General features: G+C 36.8%; 1 protein-coding gene across 3 annotated transcripts in view; it reads right to left on the reverse strand.

Annotated features, from left to right (window-relative positions):
* Positions 1 to 13884, reverse strand: part of LOC126336982 (ATP-binding cassette sub-family A member 7-like) — a 585480-nt gene that overhangs the window by 418553 nt on the left and 153043 nt on the right. The window lies entirely within an intron of this gene.

The raw sequence follows: 13884 nt of genomic DNA on the forward strand, positions 1-13884 counted from the left end.
TGGACTGGTACAACCATGCATAAGCGTCCGTTAAAATGATCCTGGTGGGCCCTGTTAGCATGATTGCTTAATGTACTTGGAATTTGCCACAATTAAGTACTGGCATGAGTAATTAGGGGACTGTGAGAACCTAATTATTCAGTCACGAAATGATTATCTGAATAAGTTACATTAAAAAAGTATCTGATATCAAAGTTCGACTATTATTTATTTATTTATTGGTCCTGTGAATCTAGGACTGTACAGTGTACAAAAGATATTGGACCATTCATTAATTACAATACACATTCCTTGCTTTTTTCCCTTATTTTGAACCATCTTTTTAACAACAGATAAAATTATACAATATTTTCTTAGTCTATAAATTTTATACAAACAGTCTTAATTGGTGAGGCAGTTTTGTTTTTCTAGGTATTCCATTACTGTATAGCAGCTGTGCTCAGCCAAGTAGTCCTCCACAGTTGATTTGAACTTGTTTAAGTCCATCATTATTATTGTGGATTTAGGTAGTGCATTGTATAGTTTGATGCCAGGTTGGAGCAAGCTTTTCTGTAATAGCACTGTGTTGGTCTGTTGTACATGTACATCATTTATTTGCTTGTGTGGCAGCTATGTACAGCTTCATTACAGGTGATGCTTGGACTGCCGCTGTTTTGTTTTTCTTTTATAATAATTACATTTTCAAGTATATAAATACATGAAATGGTAGTATTTTATTTTTCCTAAACAGTGGCTTACTTGATGATCATTGATCTAATCCTTCCATTAATCTAATAACCTCTTTCTGCAATCTAAATTATTTCTGACTAGCTCCACAATTTCCCCACAACACTAAACCATATTTCAGTATTGAATGAACATAAAGCAATGTATATGGCTCTGAGATTATCATGTGATATACAAATTCTTATTACTGTCATTACGAAACATGCTTTTCTCAGTTTTTTGTTCACATAGTCCATCTGTGTATCCCATTTCATGTTCTGTTGAATCCACATACCGAGAAATTTTGTATTCCCTGGTTTTTCAATTTTTTGTCCACGTATTTCTACATGAGGATTAGCTGGTGTCCTATTTGGGTGGTGACTATCCATTGCAACAGTTTTTTCCAGATTTATAATTAAATTGTTTTCATCAAAGTACTGTGCTATCTTCTCTGTGACAGTCTTAATGCCATTTTCAAAGTTTTCTTTGCTACTTCCTGTACTTAAAGATGCTGGTGACCTCTGCAAATTCATATAGCTTATTGTTTTTACTGTTTATATGTAACATATAGTAAGAACAGAATTGGACCCAAAATGGAACCTTGGGGAACTCCACGTTTGACCACTAATAAATCTGACTGATGAGGTTTGACTGTCCCATTTTACTTCATGTGTTATCTCTATGAGTTGTTTACTTTCATGAAGGTTTAATCCAGTTATGCCCTGCTCCCCTAATACCCCAAATCTCAATCTTACTTACTAATTTATCATTACTGATAGTATCAAACACTTTTGACAAGTGTATGAATTCACTTGATGTATGTTCCTGCCTATCTAGGGCCTGTAGAGTTTCATACAGAAAAGAAAAGATTGTTGTTTCAGTAGAGTGATTTCTCCTAAAATCATACTGAGATGCCATTAGTATATTATATTTATTTATGAAATTTGACACTCTCTTCTAAAAGAGTTTCTGCAGAGAAACTGGTCTATAGTTTGACACATGTTCGTGGTTTCTTTTTTTTGTGTAGTGGCTTTACTTTATCAATTTTTAAACATGTTGCAAAGCTGCCTGCTGAGAAGCCAGGTTTACAACATATGTCAGTGGCTCAGAAATTAAGTCTACACATTTTTTTACAACAAAAACTGGTATGTCATCTATTACTGATGAATGTTTTGATTTTAGAAGCTTGATTTCTCGCTGTACTTCTTATGTATTAGTTGGTATGAGAAATATTGTTGTTTTCTACCTGTTCATTTTTTGATGTTATTTGTGAGGGATGTTTTTGGGTACCTTTTGCTCGATAAGTTTTTCTGCTACATTTACACAATATCTGTTAAATGTATTAGCTAACTACTTTGGTTTGCAGATAGTGTGAGAATTTTCATTCAACTGTATATTATTAGTTTTTGTTTTGTTACTTCCTGTTTCTTTCTTTGCAATATTCTAAACAGCTTTCATTTAATTGGATACATTTCTTATGTGTGTCATTTTCCATAACTTTGGCACTCTTTATTACTTTCCTGAGAATTATTTTATAGTTTTTAAAATACCTATCAAATTCTGGTGTTGTGTGACATGTTTTTGTAACTCCATAGACCGTTTCTCTGCACATGATTTTCGGATACCTTTAGTGATTTATTTGTTTGTATGAATGAGTTTTGACCGCCTAATTATAAGTGGAAATGCTACATCAAAATGATATTTAATTGTATCCATAAAGATATTAAATTTGTCAGATATATTACCAGCACCATAAATTTGTTCCCATGATTATTTTTTAAAATGATTTCTAAATATTTCAATATTATGCAAATTTTGATACTGCTACTGTACCTCAGATGCACTGTTAAAAATATATTTATTTATGTCTACATGTTCATAAGGAGAATAAAATAAACTGAGTGTTACTGATATCATATAAAATGGGAGGAGTGTTAGGCAGGCTCAAACAAGTAATGTACAGGGTGATTATAATTAAAGCTATGGCACCAGTGGTCAGAATGACGTCAAGTTGCAATGGAATATTATTGGAGGAGGAGGAAAACGTGTAGCAGAAGAAAAATAGTTACAAAATGTAGCGATAGATGGCGCTGTAAGGATCATAATTTAATAGTAGTCGACTACAAATGACATATGAATCATACAACAATGCCTATGGTGTATGTTTGATGTTAAACAAACTGTACTACTTAGTGTGCATGGGTGGACAGGTTAGTTACATAAGTCCATCCACCATGGCAAGGTCATATCACACTGGATGGGAAAAATTGGTTTTTAATTGTCCTGAGACCAAAACCTGCATAAAAACCATCACTCAATTGATTTTCAATTGTCCTGAGGCCAAAAACTGCATAAAAACCATCACTCAATTGATTTTTAATTGTCCTGAGGGCAAATACCGCATAAAAAGTAGCAACCACATCAGTTTTTAATTGTCCTGAGGGCAAAAACCACATAAAAAGCATCAGTCAAAATCAAATTGGACTATTAATTTCCATGTGACTGGTGCAAAACATGTCCAATATGTTGTCCACCATTATCTGCGACAAGTTGTAATTGAGAAACATCATGTACCACAATTGATCGCAGTGTTAATGAGGTCATGTTCAGAATGTGTTGCACAATGTGTGCCTTCAATGCAGCTAAGTTTCCAATCGGAACACTAAACACATAATATTTCGGATAGCCCCACATCCAGAAGTCACACAGATTAAGATCACATGATCGGGATGTCCAGGCTGTATGGAAACGGGGGTTGATAATTCTAGTATTTCCGAAATGGCACTTCAGCAACTGCTTAACTGGATTTGCAATGAGAGGAGGTGCACCATCTTGCATAAAAATGATCCCATCTACACATTGGAGAGCTGGAAAGACATGGTTGCGTGAAGACACTCATAGCGCTCACCAGTGATAGTACAGGAAACAGGACCGGAAGCACCTGTCTCTCGGAAGAAATATGGCTCTATGATAAATGATGCCGTAAACCGACACCACACAGTAACCTTTTCAGAATGAAGTGGTACTGGTTGATTTGCATGTGGATTTTCTGTTGCCCATATTCGGAAATTCTGTATATTGACATATCCTTCGAGATGGAAGTGGGCTTCGTCTGTCCACAAAATCTTCCACAGCCAATCATTTTCCACTTCTGTGCAAGCAAGAAAATCTAAAGCAAATGTCTCTCTTGCTGGTAGGCCAACAGGAAGCAACTCGTGCTCATGGGTAATTTTGAATGGATAGCAAAGAACAATGTTAAAAGGATTTTTCACACTGTGTTCACAGGTATGTCCAATGCTCGGGCATTTCTCCGGGCACTACACATTCGCACTCCACCACTCATCTCCTCCTGCATTGCTATGGCCACTGCTTCCACTGACATCAACTTAATTTGTTTCCTCCCTCTACCAGACTGCACACCAAAAGAACCCGTCTTTTTGAATTTCTGAATCATTTTCTTCTGACCCACGGTGGTCATCAGACCAATGCCTTTTTTCAGATCTATTCAGAGTTCGCAACTTCTGCAGAGCAACGCGTGCACAGTCACCATTCTTGTAATACAGCTTACAGGCAGAGCACAATCCTGCATTGAGACAGTCATGGCGAACATTGCAGATGCAAAAAGAAGAAAAGCCGTGTACCTGGCATGTTTATACCCAATTTTCACACTATTTTTTTTTCCTTCTGCCATATATTTTCCCTTGTCTTTGATAATATTCTGTTGCAATTTGATGTCATTCTGACCAGTGGTGTTATTTCTACGGCGTTTTGAAAGGTTAACTTAAATTATAATTGCCCTGTACTATAAATAATGACATGGTAACATCCAGGCTATATCCTCGTGAAGATGGTGTATCAATTTCCAAGCATATAGTATCACATCACTTGCAGGAATGTTCTTGAACATTTGTAATGGATGTGCAAGTTCAAGATGGAGAAGTGAGTTCTAGATGCCAAAAGGAGCAGGTTTCATAAAATGGAACATAAATAGATGTTTCATATGGCATGGACTGATGACTATCCATATTTGTGTAAGAGATAGGTGGGGATGGACCAAAAGGATGGCCCACACCGAAAGGGGAATCAAGGAAAGAATAAGAGGATACTACTATCTCAGTAGAGAATTATAAGAGTGTATGGACTTATTTCTATTGTAAGCAATGTATTTGAGGTATTTAAAAGGATAGTGTACCACTCTTAATTTTTTTAGCTTACTCCAAGCTAGCAAAGTGAATGAACTCATTTGTGTTCTGTGACCTTGATAAAATTTAATGAAAAGAAACAGAGGTCTGTTATCAAACTGCACCATAAAGAGCATAAGTATACTGGTAACTGCAACAGCAAAAGAAGTCTGCAAAAGATTTCAACATGTAACTCCTCTGAGCAGAGAATAATGCCGATAAAGAATACGATGATACATACTCAACTGTATGTTGCAGAGCATATCTCAAGGATAATCTCGGGGAAAAACCTACCTCAGTAATAAAGAACAGCCATTTTTATTTTATGCATTGAGGAGAATACATGTTGGAGTTGGTAGACTACCTGTTATAAGTGGATTAATTGTGAAATTCTATAGTTTTGTGGAATATAAGAAGTACCTGTGAAAAAGTAATATATACATAAACAGAAAGGTATGGCAATACTGAGTAATTACAATGACTTGCAAGTTCCAAAGTTTGAAATACAAAAAATTGGGTACAGGATTTAGTTTAACCTTTGTTTTCATTTTGAAATGAGCTCTAAAACACTATAAAATGATATATTACAATTATTTGTGTAAGTAGTTAAAAGTAATGGAAAGGAAAAATTATTGTCCACGTGTAGTGAGTTAAGTACCAAGTCACTTGTAAAACAGTTAAATACATTTTTAGTTGCCATGTTCATTAATCTGGTTCCTGCCGGTTTTTTGCATTTTTCCAGCATGATATTTCAACTGCATGACGTGCAGTCTTCTTCAGGTGCTGCCTGACCCTGATTCCAGTGAGGATTAAGTCTGAGTGGCATATTTGCCGTATGTTGGGCTGCTATCTGCCAAAATAAGAAGAATTCTCCTCAAACAGAACATTAAAAGCACGTTCCATCGACCCACCACGATTAAGGCTCTGCTAGGGAGTGTGAAGGGCGACCTGTTTCTATAGAAACTGGGTGTTTACCATGTACCATGTGAATGTGGTATGGCATACATTGGCCATATGACCAGGACAGTTGACATCAGGTGCAAAGAGCACCTACAGCACACCAGACTGAGAGGCAACCACGTCAGCGATTGCTGAGCATTCTTTAAAATTCAATCATTCTATGAAGTATAATGATGCCAAGATTTTAACACAAACATCAAGATACTGGGACAGCAACATCAAAGAATCTATTGAGATTAAGGTCGCAGAGAATCTCATTAACTGGGAGCCGGCTTCCAGCTGAGCTTGGCTTGGAACCCAGCACTTGATCTTCTGAAGACGCAACGGAGGTAACATCCAGACCCCAAGGGTCACAAGTATAAAAATGGAATTAGAGATAACAGCCCAGTACATGTGCCTAACACGGCACACTGCAGGAACAGAATGTCCAACTTCACAGGACTCAAATGACAACAGTTGGAAGATAAAACATCTAGCACAGCTTGGACATCATTCAGAACGTAATTCAGCTATACTGGCAATGGATAATAACCACAAAGTAAGCGCACAGTGTTTGGAACAGACATGGCTAGAAGAAAATGCTACAGTGTAAGTGAAGGCGTGTATTATGATACTCACACGCCCATGCTGGTTTGCGGTTGTCATGAGAATCACGCAGTTAAATATCGTACAGGAAAGATGTGAATAACTAGCAGAAAGCTGATTAATCAACATGACACACCTAGCTGGGAAAGCCTGAAGAATTACATTTTCAGTTGTTTAGAAGAATGAATTGTCATGACATCCTTCATTTAAGTGGGGGTATGAGGGGGTAACATATCACTTTCAGGAAAGTAATGTGTTATTCCCAATATCTCTCTAACCAACGAAGAATAATAGCAACTTCAAGAAAGCATTTTTGTTATTTTAATAAGTAAGTGTTTCTTTTAGGCTGCACATATTGTTGGGAAATTTTGTTTCTTTTGTGCCTGTCATGAGAGCAAAAAGGGGCACAGCATCTGCCAGCTAGGGGCAATGGGCACCTGACTTCCTGCGCATGAAGACATCTGCTCATCAGTAAAGTTATTCCACAAGAACGTCGTTGCACTTTGTAGATTCGCTGCAGACCACAGAACCTCACAGTGCAAGACAATGGTCATGACATCACCTGTCAGTGGAAGATCATAGAAAACATACAGAGCTAAATGACAAAGGCATCTATGTATTGTGAGCGTTGTTAGTTAACTCTAAGATGGAATGTAATGAAAGAAGTGAAACACATGTGGGATAAAGTAGCAGCATGTGATTTTATTTCGTAGTGATTGGTGTTTGAGTTTTCCAGTTCGCATGGACTTGGCATCTTCAAGAACAGAGTTGCTGCTCAAGACAGAGTAACACAGTCCAGTCAAAAGTAACAGCAACCACCAAAACTTGTAGCCTACATAATCCACCTCCATAACACACCTGAACAACGGTAGGTGCGTTACATCCAATCTCTAAGTCAAATCCTCCACAGACTGTCAGATCCTGACGGAAAACTGCTTACTGTAAATTACATCAAACTGTGTGATAAAGCTGAACTTTCCTTCAAAACTTTCAGGTCAGTCAGTAATGATACTGCAGAAACATTAACTCTTTACTTGCAGCAGATTAGTAATATGACACGAACGATCATTCAAAGCAAAAAAGTTAGTAAACATGGGCTCTAAAATGCATACCTTAAGACCTATAAACACTTATTTATCTTCAACATTGTGATTCATATCTCTTCTATTGCAAGCTTTTTGCTTTCTGTATTTTGAGAGGTGGTAGTATGGACCAAAACCAGAAAAAAATTGTCTAGTACACATGGTCTCTACAGTGCATAACTTAAAAGCTATGAGCACTTATTCCGTAGATGAGATGAGTTTCACAGTAATGAACACAACGGTAGGCATTTTGGAGCCCACATTTACTAGAGTTTTTTGCTTTGAATAATTGTTCCTGTCATATCCCTGAATACTGACGATTCCTCCTGGAACACCATGTATAGGAAAATGAATGTTACTAATACATTTAGCTTGTTCTCTAATGAGTTCATGTCATTATTTGAAGCTGTGTTCCCCAAAAAATCATAAGAACCAAGCCTGAGGCTATAAAAGGAAATCCTGGATTACTAGAGAGAGCAGAATTCCCTGTAGAACAAAAAGAAAGTTTGAAAACTTTTATATACAGTATCATTTTTATCACAGTTATATATTTTTTTACTATATCACTAATTTTGATCACACTGTAACAAAAGGGGGGGGGGGGGGAGGGGGAAGACAGAGAAAAATAAATTATACATATTTTTTTTAGAACTTTCCCAAGACGAGTGTGTTGGCTACAGTAAAAATATAGTTATATGAATCACTAAGGATATCTGACGATCGATAAAAAGTGAGAACTGTATTTTGTGTTCTTGTGAACAGTCTCTGGCTACTGAACTGAGTCAGTTATTACAAATTATTGTTTAGTAAGTAAGTACATTCAACTTCAGAACACAATGAACTACATAAATTTAAGTTTGTGTCATGTTACACATTAACAATGAATGGTGAATCCACCATATGGACCATAAAAGCTGGTTTATGCACACCAAGCAGATAAAATGTGCTTAAAATAATTAAGTCAATTTATGCAACATACACCTCTCCAAAGGCAAATTAGAATTTTTTTATGGCTACATACATACATTTTTCCTCTCATCTCATTTCTTAAAATTTCAGATAACTTAATAACATAACATACATTTAAGTCCCCTAGTTTGAAGTTACCAACTGCATATACCAGGAGTTTCAAATTGTGATTAATTTTAGCAAACTTACTTTCATAGGAGACTTCATATATAGCATTTTATGACCATCATTATTGTTTTAGTCACCTCTTACAATTACAGGTACATTAAGATATTACATTGTGGCTAAGAAATTCATCTATACTACATGTACACTACAATAAAATCCATGTAAAAGAAAAAGTTTTATTTTATCTTTAAACTTGGGCATGTTCACAACCAGATCTTTATGAGAGGACATTAAAAATATTGGTGCTATTGCACAGAACCCCCTTCTACACCATCTTTTGTTTCCCCGTTCTGTCAGATCATAGTGAATATCAATTCTCCTCAGGCTGTTACAGTTATGATATGAACTAATGGTTCATTGTATTGATAATATATCCATACATGTTGTAAAAATGGATGGACATATAAATGCATATATGTTTCACATGTCCTTCTCAACTAATGGACCAATTTCAATCAGACGTTGTACACATTTCACTTACTGTCTGGAAAGAATCACAGCAGGAGTAAGAACTACCCTCCTTTCAAAGGGGTGTGGGTGAGAGTGAAAAAGCAGTGTAGCCCATGACACACAAATTCCCTTACTTTAGTCATCCAGTATTTGAGAATGATAACACTTAGTGACTTACAACACACTTCACACATAATTTCATACATTTATGAAACTTTTTTTTTTGTTGACAACCCCCACAAAATGGTGGAACGTAAAAAAAAATTGTCACTACATTTTCACTATTCACAAGGTAAAACTGCTGCATGAAGCATGACATTTTATTTATAACTTCTTTAATGTTAATTGTATTTGCAACAAATTTTGCAGATAGTATTCACACAAACCAATGAATGTACCAGCAAAATTACATCACTGAAAGATACACAATTAAGGAAATACAACATTATAAACAATGAGTTGTACAAAAATGAAACTGCAGGGTGAAATGCGTTAGAGATATAGATGAAATATATCTACAAATATGTGGAATATGTTAAATATATGTGAATGACATGTGTATACATGGACAAATCAATGAGTATAATCACTCATTATAAAGCCCTGGAATGATTTCAATGAAATTTGGTACACATGTGAATTCTGATATGGAAAGAAATACTGTAGGCTCAAGGATCACCGATACTCATTGGAGTGAATGTGATAATATGGAGAAAGAAAGGGCTGTGGTAGATGGACACAGCTAGGGGGAGGAGCAGAATGGACAGAAAGATGGGGAAGGGAGAGGAGGATATGGACAGAGAAAGGAAAAAGGAGAAGGGCAGAGACAGGGGGTAGGAAGAGAATGGCAGAGGTGGGGGGGGGGGGGGGGGGGGGGGGGGGGGGGGGGGGGGGGGGGGGGGGGGGGGGGAGAGATGAAACAGAGAGAGAGGAGGAGGAAACAGAAACAGAAAGGAAAGACAAGGAAATGGACAGAGAAAGGAGGAGGTGGAGACGAGCAGGGAGAAGGGGATGAGGAGACAGAAAGAGAGAGAGGGAGGAGGAGATGGACAGAGAAAGTGGGAGAAGGAGATGGACCAAGAGAGGGTGAGGAAGAAGTGGATTAGAAGGTCACAGCAGGAAGGAGCAGATGCACAGAGGGACAAAGAGATAAGCAAAGAGAGTGCGAGAGGAGATGAACAGGGAGAGAAAGAGAAGGAAATGGACATAGAAAGAAAAGTTTCGGGAATGGGCAGAGAACGGAAGAGATGAAGATGAACAGGGAGATGGGGACAAAGCAACAGAAAGAGAGATGGGAGGAGAAGATGGACAAAGAGAGGGGAAGGAGGAGGTGGAATTAGATGGAGACAAGAGGAGATGGACAGAAAGGGAAAGAGGAGATGGACAGAGGGGGAGGAGCAAATGGACAGAGAGGGCAGGGGAGAGGAGCAGATGGACAGAGCGGTGGGGAGGTGGAGATGGACAGAGACAGGGGCGTGCTGTTATGGACACAGAGTGAGAGATGGAGGAGATGACAGTGAGAATGGGTGGAGGAAATGACAGAAGGGGTGGAGGAGATGGACAGAGAGTGGCAGGGGGTGGGGGGGGGGGGTGAAGGAGGAGGTGGTCTAATAGAAAGCTGGAATAAATATGTACAAGGGCACCACCAGGTACTCAGCTGGCTGAATAACATAATGTTAGTTGATAATATATTCTCCCTACACCAGTTGACAAAAACAGATCTGAAAGAAATTTGGAGACACATTTGCCAATTTGAAATATCAGACACTGTAAGCACTGTCAATTGTGAAAGATAAAAATACCTAGGGAACATAATCAATAAATATGGAACATGTGAAGAGGAATTAAGAAACAAACTGAGCTCAGGAAAGGGAGCAGTATTAAAAATTGAACTCCCTTTTATGGTCCACAAAATTCAGAATTAAAAGAAACCTTAACATGTAGAAAGCCAACTACCACCTACAGTTCAGTGCTGGATGATTATGGAGAACTGCAAGAAGATTAAAGCTGTAGAAATGGACTATCCCACACAAGCATCAAGTCTCTGCAATTTGGAACATAGAACAAATAAAGATGCATGAGAAATAACACACAAGAAAAGTACTATGTTGGATGGAATAGAACACAGACAACTTTTCTAGTTTGGACATTTAATGAGAAAGGGACAAGAAAGAATACCCAAGAATATATTTTCAACAATGTAAAATCCAGAATCGAATGTAACAATATTATGAAAAGGATATTTGCTACCCACCAAATAGTGGAGGTGCTGAGTCAGCATCTCCACTATATGGTGAGTAGCAACTATCCTTTTCGTAACATTGTTGCAAGAATATATTTTAATATAGACCAACAAACAGAAAGCACAGAGGAAGACTGCAACTTAAATGGATTCAAGGGACAGAGAGGGAGTAACCAACAGAAACTTGACCATTGAGGACACACAAAATAGGTTATCCTGGAGTCTGAGATGTGGGATGAACTGAAGGCCCCATCCCCCGCCCACCCTCTCATCCTGGTAGATAGCTGTTAAGTGACATGGCTGCTTTCATAAGTGGCCTGGTCTCCACCTTCGAGTGAGGTTCTAAATGTGCTTCACTCATCATGTAAATAAAAATTTGCAGAAGTATGCACTTTTACTACACATTTTGGATTTTAACAACTGACAAGCTACTTATTACAGACACACCAAGCTCCATAATGTGCATTACACCAAGCTCCATAATGTGCATTTTAGCTGTACATATTTTTACGTGTGACCAACGTTTTTGTAATTTTATTTTTCACAAACCCTTGAGGTATGTGCAACATACTCTCCACTGAAATGTTAACATGGCATGAGTAATGAATGCAGAATGGAATATGATATACAACCAAAACAGTTTAAAGATCGGAAGCTGATGATGTTGACCATGAAAAATTTCTTTAAAGTACATACAGAACAGATCGCTCTTTCTCATTACTCAATATGAGGAACTTCAGTCACATTGTTGTGTTATTACCTCCTTTTTTTTTGGTTTTTTTTTTTGGTTTTTTTTTTTTTTTTTTTTTTTTTTTTAGGGGGAGGGTGAACAGCCTGAGGAATTCACCCCCCCCCCCCCCCACCCACTCCACTGTTGAGAAGAGAATTACACACATTATGATTGGAGTTCAGCCAAAACACTCTTCCAGATATCTGTTACAGAAACAAAAGGTTTTTACAATAACATCTCAGTACATCTTCTCCCTTGTATGTTTCATTAACAAAAACCATTCTCTTTTCAAATCAAATAGTGCACATCCTGGTCACAATATGAAGTCAAAACAAGAGTTTCATAATATCAAGATAAACTTTATTGTAGAAAGGATTAAACTGCTCAAGCATGAAAATTTTTAATGTTCTATTTATGGGCATGAAAAGTCTTGCTCTTGATAAATTAAAATTAAAAGAGTGCACTGAAAGAGTACTTGCCATAAAACTCATTCTACACAATTTGTGAATGTTTTAGCATAAATGAGTGTGTGTATGTGTAGTTTTATTGTATAACTGGTATGTCCCTTTACTGCAAGTATTAACATAAAATATTTTTGTCTTAAAAGATACATTGCTTTTATGTGTGTTGAGATATTACTAATATGAATATCTTGTAATGTATGCATTAATGGTAATTCTGATGTCTTGTTGTTATATGAACCTTATTTATTTCATTGTATTATGATGTAAGATTAGTTGATATGAGTGCTGTCATGAATTTGTAGTATTGCACCTTATTGTATCCATTATTGTAAATTTTATACAATTTTCATGATTGTAAACATTGTAAAAACACTAACAATTCTAATATTATTGGGATCAATGGAACCTACAATAAAAATAAATAAAAAAGTACTTAAAATAATTTATTTTGTTAGTATAAGTCATGAACTTGTTATAAGCAATAAAAAAGTTGGCGAAAGTAGAGACATAGTGTTGTGTTACAGTATAATACCAACACTGATAGTACAATGACATTACTGCTAGCATAAAAGATTAGCACTGCAGTTACTGAAGAACTAAATAATTTGGAAATAAGGAAGATGCCAAAAAGAAATCACAAGACAGATATAAAATGAGGTATGTATATCTACATCTATATCCCTACTCTACAAACCACTGTAAAATGCATGGCAGAGGGTACATCCCATTGTATCAGTCATTTAGGGCTTTTTACTTTTGCATTAACATATGGAGCATGGGGAGAATAACTGCTTAAATCCCTTTGTGCACACTGTAATTAGATCAATCTGGTCTTCTAAATCTTAATGGGAGTGACATGTAAGAAGGAGTAATATATTCCTTGATTCATCAGTTAAAGTTGGTTCTAGAAATTTTCTAATTAGATTGTCATGGGATAGTTTGCGTCTACCTTCAAGTGACTGACAGCTCTATTCTTTCAACATTTTCGTGACATTTAGCGCTGGGTAGAATAAATATGTGACCAATTGTGCTGCCCCTACGTATTCAATATCCCCCGTTAGTCCTATTTGGTATAGGTTCCACACACTTGAGCAACATTCCAGAATGGATTGCATGAGTGTTTCATATGCAGTCTCCTTTGTAAACTGACCGCAGTTCCCTACTGTTCCAACAGTGAACTTACTTTACCAATGACTGAGGCAATATGATAATTCTATTTCATGTGCCAACAAATCGTTACACTCAGGTATTTGTATGAGCTGCACAATTTCATTGACATTACAATCATTGGATATTATTTTCAAATGATAAAAGAGGACCAATATAGATTTCAATTTATTGTGAAGCT

Source organism: Schistocerca gregaria, chromosome 2, assembly GCF_023897955.1.
Source record: "Schistocerca gregaria isolate iqSchGreg1 chromosome 2, iqSchGreg1.2, whole genome shotgun sequence".
In the NCBI taxonomy this organism is placed as follows: domain Eukaryota; kingdom Metazoa; phylum Arthropoda; class Insecta; order Orthoptera; family Acrididae; genus Schistocerca; species Schistocerca gregaria.